General features: G+C 35.3%; 1 non-coding gene across 1 annotated transcript; it reads right to left on the bottom strand.

Moving 5' to 3' along the window:
- Positions 1–12,152: 12,152 nt before the first annotated feature.
- LOC140621874 (U6 spliceosomal RNA) lies at positions 12,153–12,257 on the bottom strand. The gene has a single exon (XR_012021593.1). It is a non-coding gene; the product is annotated as a U6 spliceosomal RNA (small nuclear RNA).
- Between the last annotated feature and the right edge of the window lie 445 nt (positions 12,258–12,702).

The following is a 12,702-nucleotide window of genomic DNA, read 5'->3' as shown; positions in this document are numbered from 1 at the left end:
AGGAAAAGGGGAAGGAAGTGGAATTAGCAAGGTATACAATGGCAAATTTCAGTTGTGTCACTTTTATTTATTAAGAAATAAAATCTGAGGAAAGTACAGCCACTGAATTAAAACTTGTTAAAGCTGTATTAGGTAAATCAATGAGTGTTAAAAACGTGAAAAGTTTTATGCATTATTCCAGATTTTAAAATATTTCCTTAAATAAAAAATTGCAGGGCAGCCCGGGTGGCTCAGCATTTAGCGTCGCCTTCCGTCCAGGGCGTGGTCCTGGAGACTGGTGATCGAGTCCTACGTCGGGCTCCTGCATGGAGCCTGCTTCTCCCTCTGCCTGTGTCTCTACCTCTCTCTCTCTCTCTCTCTCTCTCTCTCTCTCTCTGTGTGTGTCTATGAATAAATAAATAAATCTTTTTTTTAAAAAATTTGGCAAACTGGTCTTTTTACCTGAGATGCTTTCCAATATTTCTTTTTAAGTCATCAGATTTCTTGTTTAACTTAATTATGACCAGAAAAGTATAATTATATTGATGAATATGACTGATATAAAACACTAAAATTATCATCATCTGGGCTGACATTAGGTGTCTAGACACTTTGCCGTTAAAATGATATATTATTAGTTTCAGAGGATTTCATGAATGAACTTGATTTCCATTTCAAATTCAAATTTTTAGTCAACCATAACATATTACAGCAATGTTTGCTATATCATCTCTTTGAAGTGCTATTTAAAAACTATCTTTGAAGAAACTTGAAATTTGAGTCTTAGTTGAGAGATGAGTGCATCCTCATGCTTCTCCCAAATAGATATCATATCACTAGGTTCCTTCACCATACTAACTTATACTGAAAATGAAGATGAGAAACCTGTTCAAATGCTAAGCTGGCCAAATTATGCAACAGCTGTCTAATAAACTCTTCACAAAAGAAGGAATATGAACATTAGTTTGAAAAGTTCATTTAGGGGCAGCCGGCTAGCTCAGTTGGTAGGGCAGACAACTCTGGTTTTAGGGTCGTGAGTTCAGGCCCCAGGTTGGGTATATACCTTTACTGAAAAATAAAATAAAAAAGTTCATTTATGGTTTTCAGAAAATGATAACATATTTTTATGAGTTTTATAACTACTATGAGTTTATTGAGACAAGAAGTATTAATACAGAGTGTGAGCATTAAAAACCATTTAAAACCTAAGCCTAGGGGATCCCTGGGTGGCTCAGCGGTTTTGCACCGCCTTCGGCCCAGGGCATGATCCTGGAGACCCAGGATCGAGTCCCACATCGGGCTCCCTGCATGGAGCTTGCTTCTCCCTCTGCCTGTGTCTCTCATGAATAAATAAATAAATAAAATATTAAAAAAATTAAAACCTAAGCCTATTATGGTAGTTTTGGTCTTAATCCTAATGCCCCTACCCACCTACCACCATTTTTTCGGGTGCTAATAATTAGCCCCCGTGTCCTCAAAAGGTCTCCCAAAGAAGCCCCATGTACTGTTACCTAAAATTGCAAATAAACTTTATCTCATTTTTAAATGCTTCCTGATGGAAGACCTGAAAGACCATGAGAGCTATCTAAGAGTTTTCAGTCGTTAGCCATATATTAAGCCGATCTTGTGAACGGCTTAATGTAAGATTCACGCATAATCATACTTCATGTGAACATAGTGAGGTAACTCAAAACTTACTTTAATAAGTACCTGGAAAAACTGCAAATAGAACTTGCCTTCTCTGGAGCTTGAGATTAGGAGACAAATTGTCTTCCTCTCTCCAGAAATACTTCTAGATATCTTTTTGACAATTTCCAGAGTGGGAGAATGGGATCTATAGTTTTGCCCCTGAGAGAATCTGAGAATTGCAATTTGACCCCTTTACCTCTTTACCTTCTTCCTCTGCTCAAGACATTAAGAGTCAGTGGACTGGCATCAGACCACTCAAGGTCTCCTCACTCATTCAAAATCTCAAACAGCTTAGATGTTTGTTACACCATATGCAGCCGCTCTGTAGAAAGTCTCACTTCATAGCCCGAATATCAGAAGTGATAGAGACATTTAAAGGAAAATCTTACGGTTGAAGAGTAGAGAAATTAAGTATTTTGCTTCTTTAAAACAACATGAATAGGATTAAAAAGAATCTTGAAAGAGCTGAAAGTGATTATGTAGAAATACTACACTGAACTTGAAAAAAAATGGAACTTCCAGTAAATAAGATCTGGTCTCTGAGTAGAAGTGAGCAGAGGGATTTGGGATATGCTCACTGAGTGTAGTAAGCCATCCTGTACTATAGTGCTAAGTATATAGTATCAGGAACTGCAAGAATTTGGTCATTTGTAAAAAAAATTATTTTATGTCTATAATGTCCCCATCACTGTATTGGACTAGGGGCCTGTGGAAAAAGCTCTTGAAATAGTATATATAAGCAGCAACAAATAAGTAAATACTCCTCCAATATAATATGATAGTGTGTAAATGGATTATGCATAAAGAGAAATTAGCAAAATTCATTTAATCTTTGAATTAAAATGAAAATCTCAGTGTGCTGTTTCTTCAGTTTATGATTTAATTTAAATATCATATGGAAGAAGCTACTGAACACATCTGCTAGGTTAATTCTATTTGTAATCTTGCTAACTTTTAGATTGACAGATATATAGAAAGTCTGGGCAATCAGAAACATGGGTAACTAGTGACAGAAACTGAAATATCTAATGTGTAACTAGTGACAGAAACTGAAATATCTAATGTGGTGTAGACTGTTCAGAATAAAATGAAGAAAGCCAAATTCTCCATTTTATAACCTGATAAAAGTTTTTTTCTTTTCTTTTTTAACTGCAGCACTAACTCTTAATTCTATGGAGATAAAAGATTCTCACAGGTCTGACTTAACAATTTGTGAGATTTTTTATTCTTGAACTTCTTTATTAATGTATTGTGTAAAATAATTTGTGACAATTAACTTCTGTAATAAATGTCTCCAATAGAAATAATCATTCCTTTCTTCCCACTCATTCACTGAATGGGTGACTGCTATAGGTCAGAAAGAATCATTATCTCCTATTTTGTAAGAGACCTACAATTTCACTTACAAATCATTTACGGATACTATTACATTCTTACAAGGAATATTGCAACTCTTGTTCATTCTGCACTGAGACTACTGCTATGATTACTATTAATGTTGTTATTTTATATCCTGAGTGAAGAAACCGGATTACCACACAGATGATTGTTTTGTTTTGTGTTTGGTTTTATTTATTTTATTTTATTAGAAACTTTATTTTCCACCAACTTTATTTCCATTTTGTTTGCCTTTGTAGAAGAGTAGCTTAAGAACACTCCGTGGTTCTTCCTACCCATTCAGTGGCCTGAGTAGTGGGAGCTGTGGACCAGTCCTCAGTGGCAGGCCGAGGGCCCCAGTCTTCAGTAGGGACCTGTGGAATGGGCACAGAGGACACCTACTCACCTTCTGACCAGTCTGTGACTTCTGGTTGAATAGCAGTGAACTCAGGTGCTGGAGCAGTTGATTCACCCTGAAATTCCTCCTCAGTCACAGCCCTTTCAGCAGAAGCCTACTATTCCTTTTCAATCTCCTCAGGATCTCTGTAGCATTAGAGGTCAGGCACGACTCCCATGAGTATTCACGGGAAATGGTGCCTTGCGTGTGCAGAACGTCCCTGGCCAGCATCCACCACATCAGATCTACTGAGTGAGCTCCCCTGTTGCTCACACAGGACGGCAGTGTTCACACATGCAGAGGAGAGTCTGTGTTACATTGAGCAGTGGTAGACAGGTTCACATAAGACACCTCTGTGAGAGGCTGGTGGTCAGTCCTGGCATCAGTAGCCACCAGAAGTCTGAGCTCCCAGAAGGCTGTCTGGATCTGGTTGATGCAAGTTACAGGGGGTGAAGTGGCCAGTAATAGGAGTGGCCCCAGCAGCAGCAGCAAACTTCAGCACAGCTCCCTAGCCAGGATTCCTGGATGTTAGGAATCTGACATGGGCTGGGTTTTCAATGGCAACAATGACATGAGCTCCATGCACCTCCTTCTTTGCAGAGGATATATAGTTTCCATCACTTTTCCTTTTGTAGATGTACTGTTCCATTTGGAAGTCAAGGTTGATGCCACCTAGGTGGGTTCCTGCTGCAAGGAATTTGAGAACATCCTCCTCCTTCATTTGCAAGATGCCAAGGGCTCCAGATACTGTGAAAGTTTCTCTTTCAGTTATGGTGGTAACCCAGAACAACCTGGTATGTGGAGAGGCTATTTTGGTTTATTTTAAAGACAGCAATGTCAACATTTCTAGTAATGTGCATTGTCAAGTTCCTTTTTTTCTTAGAGTCATCAGTGGTTGGGACACATAATCTGTGGGACTTTGTTAGACTGCTTCAGAAGATAAATCAGAAAAAGAAGCATCTCAGGCTTCTTGCCATAACAAATCATGATAGAAAATGGAGAGATTATTTGGTCTCTCAGGGATAATCATCAAGAGAGGCGACACAAGCTCCTCTAACATAACTTCCCCTTTGCAAAAAATTCCACATCTCTTTGTCTCTCCCTCTCTTATAAATATCACAAATATAATGTTTGCAGAAACCAATACACAGTGTACATAAGATTATCGAATTTTACTTTGTAAACTGACAAACTGATTTGACTAACACCTTTACATTCAAAAAGTATTTTTTGTATTAGTTCAGGGCTAAACACTCTGGGGCCTATACAGATAATTAGTTCTTATCCCCTGGTATCAGCCTTAATAGATTTTAAGTACTTCCAATTTTAGGCTTTTTTTGAAATATCTGTGAGACACTATTATACTTCTAAATCTTTTGTATTTTCCTTCATTTATAATCTCTTCATCTATGCCATATTCTGTTACTTGGGCTTCCTAGAACTTCATTTTGTTTTCTTAGATCAAAAGTTGTGAAGATGGCAGAGTAGGTAACCAGAAATTTTAAGTATGATGGTCTTTTCTTAGACAAAGGAAGTAGAAGTGCTGACAAAGTACTTGGCTGTAAGGCTCAGGGCAGCTCTGGTGGCTCAGCGGTTTGGCACCACCTTCAGCCCAGGGCCTGATCCTGGAGACCCGGGGTCAAGTCCCATGTCGGACTCCCTGCATGGAGCCTACTTCTCCCTCTGCCTGTGTCTCTGCCTCTCTCTCTCTCATGAGTGAATAAATAAAATCTTAAAAAAAAAAATTGTAAGGCTCAGAGTCACCGATGACGAAAAAAGAGCCTGTTAAGGTTAACTTGAGTTTATTCTGAAGGACAGACATGCCCTGCTGTGAACTTTGAATTTTACTAGCAAAAATGAACAGCCGTATAATGATTTTAAGATTCTGAATAGGTAGGATAACTATGGCATTTGAGTTATGGGAAGATATATATGAATGGCAAATAAATACTACAAAGAAGGGTTGCCAAGATAACTTGAAAGAGAAAAATGGTGGCTTGAAATAAATGATTTGAGATGGATGGTAGATAAAGAATGATTAAAATTGTACTCACTGCTTTGTTCTAGGTTCCCCAGAATACGGACGCTGGGATAAAAACTATGTGCTACTTCTTCATCAGGTAGTACAATCGTGGGGGGCTGGGTTGAGAGTAAAAGACAGCAAGGTAGGAGGAAAGAAGAGCCAATAAGAGAGTAAAAGTCAGGTTGTGTGATGGTGCTGACAGAAAGACTATGTGAAGGGAAGATAAATTCATATGCAGATTAAGTATAGATTCCAGTATATGTACTGCTGCCCTATTCGGGGGGGGGGGGCGGGGAGGTATCTGAAACAGGTGACTTGACACTAAGTATATAATTAGTCTTTTTGAAGAATGATATTATCCTGAGATCTGTCATTAGTCTCTGCCACTGGCAGGTTAGTTGAATGACAGTAGCTGTAGCAGTTTGCTAATTCAGCCTATAAATGCTAGTACATTTATTATGGCACCCATGCACTGGTTCCAGTATTCACATAACTGTGATGTTTGTGGACCACTGCCCAAACTTGGGTGGGATAAGAAGAAAGGCTTACTGAAAGTCACAGCTTTAGTCATTTTTGTATGTATTACATGAAAAATAAAGATCCACATGCTTTTGCGCACTTTCATGGGTCTATTCATATTTCTTGTCTCTTCCCCAGAACTCTGAATTTTTACCTTTTTTTTTCCCCTCTTTTCCAAATCCAGATAGTCAATTAAACCTTTTAAATCCGTTCTAGGGATCATGTATACTCATTCTTCTGGATACTTCTCATCCATAGAAAGTAACAATTAAGTCAGCATGAGTTAAAGGAAAGTCATTTGTATCTAGAGATAGGTGACATAGGCATCAGAATTACCTGTTTATGTCATTTAAATATGCATTTGATCTGCTTGGGACAAAGTTCTACAGTGATGTTCCAATTTCACAGTAGATCTTTCCTATTTTGCCTGACATTATGTAAAAATGATACGATAAAACATACCACAAAATGGACAATTCCAGTAATACAGCCATTTGGTGTTCCCTAGCTAACAATAGTTCTTGCAAGGACCACAGCACCCCCTTCTCAATTCATTCCTTTTGTTTTACTGAGAAGAGTGTTATCTAGGCTTTTCTGAAAGATAAACTTGTGGTAGCTTATAAGTATCAAATCCATTTTACCTTCCCTTATTCTCTTCTGAAAATTTTATGGAAGTTACTCACAGTGTGCCATGAGATATCACTTGATGCCCAGGTATTAGAGGAGTTAGCTTTTGAGTGACTTAATTGTCATTGTCCCATGTAGTCCTAAGACGACAAACACCACACATTCTAACACCTTAGTTTCAACCTATACCTCATTCATATCATCACTGTCTTGATGAGTATCTCCTGGCTTCTGTTGAGATGGCCAATTCATAGCCTTATCAAATTTGGCCACATCCTTCATGTTCTCTCCCAAACAAGTTTTTTTTTTTTTTCCTTTCAATAGGATAGGATAAGAATTTCCCAAATTTTTAAGTTCTACTTCTTTGTTATTAACAATTCCATCCTAAATGCATTTTTCTTGTCATATTTTACTATAAGCATTCAAGAGAAACCAGCTGCTACTTCAACACTTTGCTTAAATATTGCTTTAGCCTAACATCCAATTTCAACACTCTCAAGTTCTATCTTCTACAAGACTCAATTCAGCCAAACTTTTTGCCATTTCATAACAAAGAATCACCTTTTCCCTAATTTCCAAGAACATGTTCCTCATTTCTGTCTGTAACCTCATCAAAATGGCCTTACCATCCATATGTCTACCAACATCTTGTTCACAACCACTTAGATATACTCCAAGATTTTTTTCTCTATGCGTCTCCTCTTCTCCTTCTGTGTTCTCATAAAAATTGCTTTTATTGTTATTATATATATATATATATATATATATATATATATATATATATAATTGTTCATTCACAGCAATTCTCTAGCATGTACCTCCAAACTCTTCTAGCCTGTATCTTTTACCCGGTTCTAAAACCACTTTCACATTTTTATATATTTGTTACAGCAGCACTCTGCCTCTCAGGACTAATATGTTTATTTTTTAGTGTTTTCCAGAGAAAGAGAACCATTAGGATATATAAAGAGATACAAGAGGAAATATACTACAGGAATTTTCTCATGAAATTATGGAGGCCAGGATATGCTACAACATGTTGGTTATAAGCTGGAGAAGCAGAAAAACCTTTGGCATATTTCAATTCAAGTTTGAAGGTACAAGAACCAGAAACTCCAATGTCCAAGGATAGGAGAAAATGGATGTCCTAGCTCAAGTAGAGAGAAAATTTGCCCTCCCTTTACTGATTTTAATTACTCAGTCTACTGATTCAAATGATAATCTCTTCCAGAAACACCATCACAAACACATCCAGAAATAATGTTTTATCATCCATCCAGACATCCTTTGGCCCAGTCACATAGAATTAATCATCATAATTGGTTAATTTAGTTAAAAAACAGAATTGAATGACCTCTACTACCATCACTTTACCTTGTCTTGTCCACAACTATTTTCAGACATCATCAGGTGTAAACATAGGCATTATTTCCTCTTTACTCATTCAATTTCTGCCATTAGTCTTGGTCTCCACTCTTTTATTCCATATCACTTTTTGTCTTTATCTTTGCCTGATAATGAGAACTAAACCTGATACTCAAAAATAGCATGTGATTTGTCTACTCCTTTAGAGAAAATATCTGATCTAGGAGTTGATCGCAAGCCACCTGAAATATATAACATTCAATGTGATAATATTACCAAGGTTACTAGAAAGTTCATATTATTGCATAGATCATGTTGCCAAGTACAAATATCTTTTCCAATATAAATATAAAACTATAGCATTAGTAGTGTAAGCAAAAATGGGCTTTTTCTCCATAATCTAAAATCTTGATATAGAATATGGGTGGAATATATATATATATTCAAATCATATTATTGTTATGATAAGGATTCAAGAAAAATAGCTATTTTATTGATTTCCCTACTTCTAACATAATAAGAGTATATATGTGCATACTAGGCAACCATGTGTTCCATATAAATGATATTTTGCCTTGTTTTTCTGAATATATATACATATGCATGCATTTGTGTTTATTATACATGTTATTTATTATTAATTATTTTTGTTTAATATCTAGGTATTTTTTTCAAGTCTTTAAGTAATCCTCATTTTTCTTTTCTTGTTTCTTTAAGTTTTTATTTATTTATTCATGAGAGACTCAGAGAGAGAGAGAGAGAGAGAAAGGCAGAGACACAGGCAGAAGGAGAAGCAGGGTCCATGCAGGGAGCCTGATGTTTCTTTTATTTTCTTGAGTCAGAGCTAAGTTTAGAACCATAGCAGTTGCTTATTGTTAAAGTACTGATTCAAACAGAAGGTATTTGCATCCCCAAGAAATAAAATCAGATTGAAATAGCACTGAGGAAAAATTCTGGCGCTATAGGTTGTCTAGTGAGATCATCAGAAATCTTCACATGCTTTCCATGGACTGTATTCTTTGGCCTTCTGAGATAGAGTATACACAGAAAATAAGAGAACTGAAATCTGTTGTGAGCAAAAGCCTTTTTAGCTCCTTGATCCATGTAAGTTTGATGAACTGTTTAACTGCCTAGGGAAGAATAGCAGACTGCTTGGGCAGAGAGATCTCTATAAACGAGACCTTGAGATGCCTTATGTGAGTCTAATGCAGTCAGTCATTCAGGGCTCTTATACACATCCATTCAGAGGAATTAAAGAAGAAATATTTCTCTGGAAAGTTGCCTTAACTCCTTTTCCAACATAAAAAAAATTAAATTGTCAAATACTTAAAAATTTAAGTAGAATTCGGGTAGAAAACTATATTTTTGTTTATAGTATTTAATTAGAATACAAACTAAATAAAATATTGATAACTTGTTTTACTAAATATATCATACAAGACTAAAACTCATTTGCATGTATACATCTGTGCATTCTCCCAGGTATTTCATTTCACAAATCAACTTTCCTAACCTTTTCCATCTAACAATCTGAAACGGTTACGTAGAATGGAATGAGTTATATTATCATACTTTGTAATACTCATAATTTAAATTTTCAAACAACAGTTATTTAACAGAAAAAAATGAATTATTTCCAACATTAAAGGCAATGCTAAAATTTGTCATGAATTATGTCTAAATTACATGTCATATTTAGAGAGAAGATGATTTCTGAACATTCCAGTCGTTGTTTTTAGCTCCTAAATACCCCATATCTTAATTCTTGGCCTTTCTATATGACCCAGGTAAACTTCCTTACCTACTTTGGCTTGTGCTTTTATTCTTGGCTCACTGAACCAAAACCAAGAGTTGGACACTTAGCTGACTGAACCACCTAGTGCCCTGAATTAAAGCTCCTTTTTAAATAATATTGCTTAGAGGAAAATCACAACTTTATAAAACTGATTCCAATAATTCTTTTCTCTTTTTTTCATGGAGAAATCTGGAAATAATTTCCCACAAAGTTGCAAAATTTGCCAGTTTTTAAAATAATTATTCACCAAATGAGTAAAGTCGGAAAACTTCTGGGTGATAATTGAAGTACAGAGAACTAGAACCCTATATGCAACATCCTTATAGCTATATCTGATTTTTTGCTCTGGATCCAATCACAAAAATATGTGGTACTCTTGGGAAATCCACTTTATCTATAAACTTGTAAAATTGCATTGACTAAATTTTTGTTCCAAAGAAACTAAGACAGTTTATACACTGGCTGAGCCAAGAGCACTGCTTGGGGAATTTAACTGTTTTGCTCAGACTATCACTGGCCATCTGTTATTGAAGAGAGGTCTTTAGAGCCTGAATTATCTAGGCAGACTAAGGCTGTTGGTAGAATAACTTGGCTAAATACTGTTTTCCATGTCAATTTTTTAGGTGCATACTGTATGAGGAATGAGGAACAGGTTTTATTATGTCTTAGTGTTAATATTGCCTTCTAAAAATTTATTCAGTCACAGAAGAATATCCATGTTTCAAATCTGTGTGTGTGTGGACGTGCATGTGTGAAGATTTTGCTGTGATGGTTGAAGTGTGTTTCTTTCTAATAATATTCATGACATATTTGTTCAGTTTTGAATAGCTTGAAAACACCAACTGAAAAAATATTTAGCAAGTTGTTTAAGAAAGTAAACATTTGGCACAGCTTGCCCTGAATTTTGGTTCAGGTTCAAAGGATAAATGCCTCAAAATTAAGGATTTGGGGATAGAAATTTTTATTATCTAATGCACTCTGTGAGGAACTGAAACTTCTAGTTCTTTTCTCTGTGTTGAAAAGAGTATTTTAAAAAACAATCCCCACCATAAGAATAATGTGAATTGTGAATATTAGATTAGATTCAGTTAACAACTTTGTTTTGTGATAATTGAAAGCAGAAATGAATTAAGTTTATCAAAATAAAATTTTAAACTATTGTACTATCTTCATCAACAAATCTTTGATGAATAGTTAATTATACTGATATAAAACACTTGTTTTTAACCCTTAACATGTGCCAAGAAAGGAATTTAGATGTTTCATTTACATAAAATAATTTTATTCTTGTAAAAATTGTAGTGTTATTATTATTAGTAGTATGTCAGGAAAATACACTTTACTGATTTTCCTACTTATAACATGATAGAGTGAGCATACTTGGGGACAGTGTGTGACCAGATGTTCCATATAAATGGGTATTTTGCTTCATTTTCCTGATTATCTGCCAAGCATCTATCAGAGTGCTCGGAAAAATAACATTTCTGAATAAATTAATCAGAATAAGTGAATGAAAAGAACAAAAACAGAAGCATTTTAGATATTACATTTTAACTATACTTAAAAATAATACTTCTATCATTTTAACTTGATGAAATGATTCTGTGCAATTATAAAGCAGCCACTGCCCACCTACATCAGAATTTTCCATATGTAGGGACTGTCCTCCTACGTTTACCAAGAAGCAATGGTAAGGGGAATAAATAGGAATGTGAAGGTGGATGATGACATTTCATGACAAATGAGTCTGATGGTCTCATTTATTATCATATCCAGTCACTAAAAATGTGCCAATTCTTGCTCCTCAATAATTGTTTTTTCTTGCACAATTCAGATAATGGACTTTATATGGAATTTTGTAAAATGATTCACTTAAATAGGAAAGTTTATAGCAATTTGAGTCAGTATGCCAATGGAAGAAAAGACACTGGTACTTTGACCTTTTTATTTCTTAGAAAATATCTAAGTATTCTAATGTCATTTAGAAAGCTTTAAAGAGTATTTTTTCCATTAAAAAGCATTTTCAGCGGGATCCCTGGGTGGTTCAGCGGTTTAGCGCCTGCCTTTGGCCCAGGATGCAATCCTGGAGTCCTGAGATCGAGTCCCGTTGGGCCTCTGGCATGGAGCCTGCTTCTCCCTCTGCTTCTCCCTCTGCCTGTGTCTCTGCCTCTCTCTCTCTCTCTCTCTCTATGTCTATCATGAATGAATAAATTTTTTAAAAAATCTTTAAAAAATAAAAGCATTTTCAGTATTAAGACCTCATATTTTATGTATATTTAAGCTAGAATCATAAATTTACCAAAGTTGAGATGTTGCTTGTTCAAAAGTGTTTTTTTTTTAATTTAGCTGATATAGTTCGAATATACCTCCTCCTTTTTAAAAAAAATATGGAGTGCTTCATGAATTTGGTGATATCCTTGTGCAAAGGCTATGCTAATCTTCCCTATATTGTTCAATTTTAGGGCAAGTGTTGCTAAAGCAGGCACTCCCTCTTCCTTTCATGATAATACATTCTTTTGTTTCTTTGAAATTTAAGCTCACAGTGCCTGTTCAGAAAAATATTATGGAAGAAAGCCTAATGAATTTACGGAATATGTTGATTATGGACAGGTGAAAGAATGGAATGATCTGAAGTACTTGTTATAAATGCATATGATAAATTAGTCTGCCAGATTTAATAATATGCTTTATCCCTTTCAATTAAAGCTATTATGTGCAGATTCAAGTACTTTTAAAGATTAAATATTATGTGGATAGAAAAAAAATGATACTACTGTTGCATTCCATTCTTAAGAGTATTTTGTATTATTTCAAAAGGTAAAAGTTCATATTTTTATTTATAAATTATTTTTTAGGGTTTAAAACTGAATTTGTGGCAAATTAATGTCAAATTAACCTTTAAAATATGGGAAATATTTTATGCATAAGGAG

This window comes from Canis lupus, chromosome 30 (assembly GCF_048164855.1).
Source record: "Canis lupus baileyi chromosome 30, mCanLup2.hap1, whole genome shotgun sequence".
NCBI classification, from domain to species: Eukaryota; Metazoa; Chordata; class Mammalia; order Carnivora; family Canidae; genus Canis; species Canis lupus.
Note: the sequence above shows the minus strand (reverse complement) of the source record. Positions and strands in the feature narration are given on the sequence as shown.